At 47.5% G+C, this 7,686-nt stretch overlaps 1 long non-coding RNA gene across 1 annotated transcript; it reads left to right on the forward strand.

Annotated features, from left to right (window-relative positions):
* Nucleotides 1–1,541: 1,541 nt before the first annotated feature.
* LOC120681799 lies at nt 1,542–6,980 on the forward strand. Its single transcript, XR_005678097.1, has 2 exons — nt 1,542–2,180; nt 3,566–6,980. It is a non-coding gene; the product is annotated as an uncharacterized LOC120681799 (long non-coding RNA).
* Nucleotides 6,981–7,686: the final 706 nt, after the last annotated feature.

Below are 7,686 nucleotides of genomic sequence, written 5' to 3' on the forward strand. Positions count from 1 at the left end.
GGAAGGGGCGCCACGAGGGGGGACTTCCGTGCCGCCAGCCGGCTGCGTTGTGGGGAGCATCTCCGGGGAGGCGTGCACGGGCGAGCTGCTAGCCACCATGGGTGCCAGCCTCTCTCTCTCCATCCATCCGTATGACGCGATATAGCCCAGCCGCCAGCGATCATGTTCAGCTCCCATGCAGTGGACTCGTGGTGGACTTATGGCAGCTTCCAGGTCTGTCTACACGGAGGTGGCCACTGACATGGAAATCCTGGTGGATCATTGCTTGCTTCGTCTCCACAAGGTAGATGCAGATTCTGTTTTTTTTAGCTACCTTATCCCCTCCACTGCACGAGTTCAATTGGTTGATTTAGCAGCATGAATTTTGAAACACATCTGACTGATGATTTATGAAATTATCTCGGTTTCTTAGTGTTGTTCTGTTCTCTTCTCCGTTTCGCCATGTGCGTTCTCGAACTCGGCAGTGTTCTCTCTGCTCCCCCAGTGCCTGCTGCTGCAGGCTCTCTGTGCGGAGTCCGATGCCGTCGAGATGCCGGGCTTCCTCGGCGGCGCTGAGGCGTTCGAGGCATGCGCCAAGTTCTGCTACGGCATCGCCGTCACGGTCGGCGCGCACAATGTCGTGCCCCTCCGCTGCGCCGTGGCGCGCCTCGGCATGACGGAGGCCGCCGACCGCGGCAACCTCGGCGCCAAGCTCTACGCGTTCCTCGCCTCCTGCCTCCTCTGCCGCTGGAGCGACGCGCTCGACGTGCTCCGCGCCACCGCCCGCTACGCTTTTATGCGTGCGACGTCTCCGAGCTCGGCGTCGTCCTCTTCTGGCGCATCATGGTGGCTACCGAACGTCGCCAAGCGTCCATCAGCGTGGACTGGCCGGAGCCGCTGGCGCCCATGACGGCGAGCAGCTCGCCCGCACACACCTCGCCAGAGATGCTCCCCGCGACGCAACCGGCTGGACAGCGCGGACGTCCCTCCTCGTGGCGCCCCTTCCCGCGGCAGCATGGCTTCCCATGGCGGCGGCACAGTTTGCCACGCTCAGGCGCGACAGCAGCCTCCCGCAGCGGACCCCGTGCGTCTCGGCGGCCACCCCACTCGCGACGGCATCCCACTGGCTCGCGGCAGCGTCCGGGGGATGCGAGCGCAGGCGACCGAATCGACGAGTCTGAGCGCGTGGGATTGGGGGCGGCGACAACGAGCGCGGACGGCTCCGTCTCCCGTCTGTTAGGCTTCGCCTGCGTGTGGATCCAATAAAAAGGAGCCTTTGGATTCGTTTTGGAGGGCTGAGATCCAGAAAATGTCACATTGTGACGTACCAACCCTATGTCACTGAGTCCGTCTCGCTGCGCCGGCCCTCCTCGCTCCCCATCCCCCACCGCGCACCCCTCCTCCCTCCCCTGCTCGGTCCCCTGCGTGGAGCGGCCACCACGCCGGATCCGCGCGGGTAGTGGGAGCGCGTGGCGGCCGGCGGGTGGAGCGGCCGCGGCCGCGGTGGCGCGGAGGCGGGGGCGGCGAGGCGGAGCGGGCGAGGGCGCGGCTGCGCGGAGGCGGAGCGGGCGCCGCGGGCGGGGCGATCCGCGGTGGCGCGGAGGCGGGCGCAGCGAGGCGGAGCGGGCGAGGGCGCGGCGTGCGGCTGCCAGGCTGCGGCGGCGCATCGTCCACAAGGATGCGTGCATCGCGCCGAGATGGCGTCAGCCGGGGACGGCGGCGGCGCGGCTCGCCGTGGCCTCGTCTGCGTGAGGGGAGGCAGCGGCTTCATCGGCTCGTGGCCTGTCCGCCTCCTCCTCGACCGTCCAAACCACCGTCAAGAACATGCCCCCTCTCTGCTCCAGGTGCCAGATGCAACGGTACGAGATTATCTCTGGTGAAAACTGCAATACCTAACAGGTGAAATGCCGTCGCACCAATCCGGCCTGGTGCCCAATTCGCGCCCTCCGCCCGCGGCGCTCCCCACGCTGTCGCACCCATCCGGCCGGTGGCCAGCCATACACGCCGCCGGCGCAAGCTGCGCATCTAGGAGGTCGAGCTATCTGTGCCTACCTCGGCAAAGGAGCACACATACATCCATGTGGAGGAGCCTGACAAAGCAGCAGCCACCATACATCCATGATGGAGATCCAACAATGATTCGCCCTGTGAGTGCGGCCGCGCTGTGGTGGAGGAGACGTCGCTGCTGTTTTTCTTCCCAGGTGCATTGGTTCGTCCTTTTCATGCTTCTATGGTTTATTAGGCCCTTTGATCTGAATGCAAAATCATGGAGAGTGATCAACACGAGATTGGATTCGCTAAATTGGTTAGCCCTTGTTATCCGCATGCATAATTGCTGAAAACTTCACTGCATTGATGTCTTTTGTTGGTAATGACAAGGTTCAAAAAAACGTTATTAAACGTCATTTAATCGAGATTAAACGCTAAATGGAAGCCTAACGTCTCGTTTAGGGCCTATGCGCTCAATTAAGCGCTGGGCGCGCCTAGACGCTGCGTCTACGCGCTAGGCGGCGTGTACGCGTGAAAAAAACGACGCTAAGCGTCGCTGGGCGGGCGGGCGGCGGCCGCGCGCGCGCAGAAAGTGCGAGCGGGAGAACGCGCACTCGCGCGGGGAAAAAGTGCGGGCTGCGGGCGGACTGCGCGCCAAAACAAGAACGGCGGCGCCGGAGCAGGAGGAGAGGAGGTGGCTGGTGGAGTCAACTCAGCTGCTGCTTCTGCGGTGGCGGGAGCTGCGGGGAAGCAACGGCCGGAACGGGCGGGTTGCTTCGGGGAGGAGGAAATCAGAGAGGACAACGAGAACGGGAAAGGGGAAACTCACCGGAGATTGCAGCTGGCGCTCCTTGCCGGTGGGCGGCGACGCTCGTGCGGGCGCTTGGTCGGGCGGCGCCTGCGTGCATCCGTTGAGGGTGAGAGTGATGTGCGCCTGTGCGTAACCGTGTGGCCTGTGAGGGGCTAGGTCAAGGGCTGGATAGGAGGCTGAACTACTTCGTGGGCTGGGCTGTGTCCCAAAAACGGGCAGATACACGATACGTGGGCTTCCAGGCGTGTCCGGGTAACATAGATTATTACTTAGTACTTACTAGTTACTACTAATCTTTGCTCTCAGCAGCACAAAAATAAAAAAATAAAAAACATACAAACGATTAATCACGTTTAATCTACGTTTAATCTTCCTAGGCGCTAGTCAGTAGGCTAGCGCCTGCCTAGCGCCTAGCGTTTTCTTGAAGATTGGGTAATGATCTTGTATCTGCAATTTCTTCTACATAATAGTTTTAAGATAAGTATCTACAGGAGAAAATAATTGTTGCGATGGATGAATGCCTTGTTCCTCTGTCCGTTGGGATCTACCTCATGAATTTACATGCACAAATTGTTAAAAAATGTAGAACAAATTGGGATTTGTCTGGCTGTTTTGGTGTAATTGGCTACTTGCATTCAATGATTGCACACTAATGTTTCAAACCATGAACTAAATCTCTGGATCGAAAGTGTGTTTTCAAGTATCTGTATTTTTCTCATGTAGCATTGTCTTGCTAACCTGCCCCTATTTTTAATTCTAGTGTATCCTTTTTTTTTGGTCTTGCAGACATACTAAATATTGCCCACTGCTCATTCAAGGAACACCACTACCAGGTGATTGGTGATCCACTGCCTAGGTAGAAGGGGGGTATTGCAATGGCTGATGCTACCATTGCCTATCAAAATTGCCATTTATGGTATTTCTTTCCCATACGACCTTTGCTATCCGATCCTCACCTTTAGTGGCACTTACCTGGTGCTTATAAGAAATTCTTTTAGCCCAGTCACGTCTCAGATCTAATTTTGCACCATCAACCAAGTCGGCTAGGAGTTAAGTGGGTGAGACTCCTTTAGTTATGAAAATAATTAGCTTAAAGGTTCAGCTAAAAAGTAACTGTACAAAAGAAAAGAATCACACACACAATCTGACAGGGCATGGCATGCACACCCCCTCTTGTCTGTGCATGAGGCCTCGCTCGTTGATGACTGACAACTACTATCAGAACTTACATGCCAGGTAGCCTATCGATTAGTGCCTTCTTTTCTACTCACCTCTGTGGTTTATTTTTTTAAAACTCCACTTGGTTATTAAAAACTATATTACATTTGTGCTCGTTTCATCAAAGATATGTTCAGATACTGACCAATTCCTGTGATTTTATTATGAAATACTATACTTGCAAAAATGGATGGATCACTGTTTTTTTATTTTTTAAAAAAAATTTAAAACGATATAGATTTTAGCTCTTCTCTTGCACAAGGTAAGAGTTGTTTTCTTGTTGGTTGCCTTCTGTTCATCAGCGGTGTGGTGTTATAAGTGGCCCCAACTCACCCTATTTTGGAATGCTTAAAAGAATGTTAGAACAGACGCCAGATATCTTTTATGGGAGGACCGCTCCTTTGGGCAATATCACTGGCAAGGTATGAGTGTATGCGAGAAATGTTGGTTCAAGATCCCTTTTTTTAATATCATTTCTCAATTTATATATTTTCTGTGTAATACTTTATATTTGATGGTTTGCTCATGTCAGAGTCCCGTATCATTCTCACATGTCCATTTTAATTAATGGTTCAATATTTATCATAGGTCCCTGTTGCCACTAATCTATTTTGGTGCTGCATGTGCATATGTTTCCCTTCTAATTGGAGTTACCAGAAGCAGAGTTTCATCATGTTATTTGAGATACAATGCATTGTTAACATGCATATAATATCCACATGGTTGCACTGATATTAAGCAGGGTGAGATGTACTTCTGTTCTTGAACCTATAAGCCTTTAATTTTGTTTTTAGTAATACATGTAGGTCCATGTTATTGCTTTTGTGGTATCATTATCTGTGGCATGCAAATTAAGCAGTATTGTTGATTAGGCTGAATTTCCTCACCTCTTTTCGGTCTCCAACTTTTGTAACCCTCCTTTTCATTTTTGAATTGTTACTTATTTCTTCTGGCCTTTGTTCAAGGACAGATGTAAGCTTCTTCAATAATCGGATTATGTTTGGTCCTTCGCACAAATAAAAAGCCAACATAATAGAAATAATAAAACTTGTTCCTGGCTTCCTGCAGTGTGATATAGAGTATAGGCACTTTGCTTGTTTGCCACATTCCTTTTCTATGATATCAAAATTTTCCAACTACAAACTGCATCCTAGCCTCCTAGGTTGTGTAGGTTGTATGTCACAAGGAATGCCAAGACAACCTTAGCAGTGATCAAAGGAACCTCAATGGCGATAAAAGGAAGCTCTGCAAATACTATTGTGCAAGCTAATTAACATCACCCCTCTTCTTATCAGGTACACTTTAATTAATTCATGCATGGTGGGCAATCGATGAAATTAATTGATATTATATTTGAAGCTTCAAAATAATGTGACTAATTTGTTCATTTGGGGAATGATCTGATGCTTTATTGTTAAGAGAATAGCAAGTAGTTCATTATGTTATGATCATGACTGTACACATTCTGTTTTTCGTAGTCAAGAGTGGGCCTACATGCTTTGGGTAGATTTAATCAAGTTTGTTACATATGGCTAGCAGCTCATCAAAGAGTTTGAGGTGTTGTTGATGCCGAGCCTATCCTGCTTCATTCACAGCAAAAGCTAATATGTGACTTTTCTTTTTCTTCTTTCCTATTATTTATGGACTGAGAGCTTATGCAAGTTCTGAACTGAGCCAATATATGCCTTTTCTTCTTCCCATTTTTTTCCTAGCTTATTCACAATCAATAAATTTGGAAACGTGTGAGGGTGTATTTTATCTGATCAGAGCTTTTGGAATTTGGTACAACACTGAATCCATTTCAGAGTGGTGTGATGGTGACTCAAAAAAGAGGCAATTATTTCATTGGGATTATTTACATAGGCTCAAAATAGGGAAAGGGAGAGAGAGAGATGAGAGAGGAGGGGAAGACATGTTTGCTGGCTTATTGTAGTTTCTAATGTTTCTGACATGAATATATTTTTTCAGTGAGCAATCTGAACAGTTCAGGTTTAGAGGGATTTAGTCAATGAGAACAGCACCAAGGATTAGAACAGTTCAGGATTATTTTATTGTTTTAACTGAACATAATATAGAAGAGTTGAGTGACTTTGTCTACTATTTTTTTCTCTACCAAAATATAGCTATGGTCTTGGAAAAGTTTGGTAGTAACATCACTTTGCCTTTTATCTGATTTGATCCATTCTGTTGCCTTAAGAACATATAAAAGTGTGATTGCTATTGAGTTCCAGTAGCTTCAAATGTTGTAACACATTGGAACAGCGAGCTTTGTGTCCGAAGTTGTAGATGTCATTAAGGAGAGAGAGGCATTTGCCGGTGATGGTAGCTATGGTCCTCATAATGAAAGGTGGCGGTGGCACTCCTTGATGCCATGATGGAGGACATCATTGCCCTGGTCAGGTACACTTCTGTGCATATATGCATTTGTGATAACACTAAGTTTTACTACTCTGCTATTGTCATTTAGAGCAATGACAATACCTTTTAGCCTGAGACCTCCTAGAGAAGGTGTCTTATTATTTTAAATCTTGTCAAGTTAACTTACTGAGTAATGGTACTGAGTAATTAGCCATTTCTCATTATTCTATTGACCAGAAGCAAAGACACTTGCAGCACTGAATGTTTGTTTGATTGAGATGTGGTATATACAATTGAGAACCATGTGGATGGAGTCATTCAATTTAGCTTCTTATAGTTTCAGCTATCGGCTGCAAAATATTCAACTCACCACATATAATGCTTTTTTGTTAGCTTGTTATTTTTTTGTTTGGATCATCTCTAAGCATTAACGACTGAATACGAATGTAAAGGATGAACATTTCTACTCACAAGCTATATATTTTTGGTGGAACAAGAGTTGGAAGCTTGATGAACAGCATAAAAGTGTTGAGAGGTTCATAATTCAGATTTTCTTTTCTGTTCAGATTCTAATTTGACCACATACAAGTGAAGCTGAAATGTTGAATGTACCGTTATAGTGTTATATATCATCTACGGTGTTACAAATGCTTTTGTTATACATTTTTATATTTTGAGTATCATTTTAAATATATAGTTTTTTAATGCTTATTGAGCTAAAATTTATTGTGAGTATTTTTTTTACAATTTTTTTTCTTTGAACACGTGCGTGCCACGATAGGAAAAGAGTGCGCCTGCGGAAATAGTTTGGCCGAAAGTGTTGGCCTGAATTAGTTGGATCGAAAATGGTAGCACGTAGTCGCATAGGTATGCACCTTGCGGACCCAAGATGAGCGTGATCAGCTTATAAGAGTTGTGTTTTAGGGCTCTTTTGAAATTGAGAAAATTGGTTTCATAGTATTGAAAGGATGCGACTTCAGTAAAATACCATTGAAAAATTTTGGCCCTGCCTCGCGGGCATCGGCGCATCGCTGCTCAGGCTAGGGAGTTTGTGGGGTGGCAGGTGGATGGAGGGGAAAGGAGCCAGTGCATACTGTGCGCACTAGGAGGGGCACACAGGCCACACCACCTCCGAAGCGGACACATTAGTTTATCTACTTTCATAATTATATATATACTTTTTTCATATTTTAGAAATTTTGTCTATTTTCACCACAATTGAGACCTTGCTACTTGTTTGCACCATATAGTTTCTTAAAAATGCTTGTTACAACTAAAATTTAGGGTGATTATTTTTTTGCAAGATTGTTCTTTAAACACGTGTGCCGCAC

Source organism: Panicum virgatum, chromosome 7N (assembly GCF_016808335.1).
Source record: "Panicum virgatum strain AP13 chromosome 7N, P.virgatum_v5, whole genome shotgun sequence".
Classification (NCBI taxonomy): domain Eukaryota; kingdom Viridiplantae; phylum Streptophyta; class Magnoliopsida; order Poales; family Poaceae; genus Panicum; species Panicum virgatum.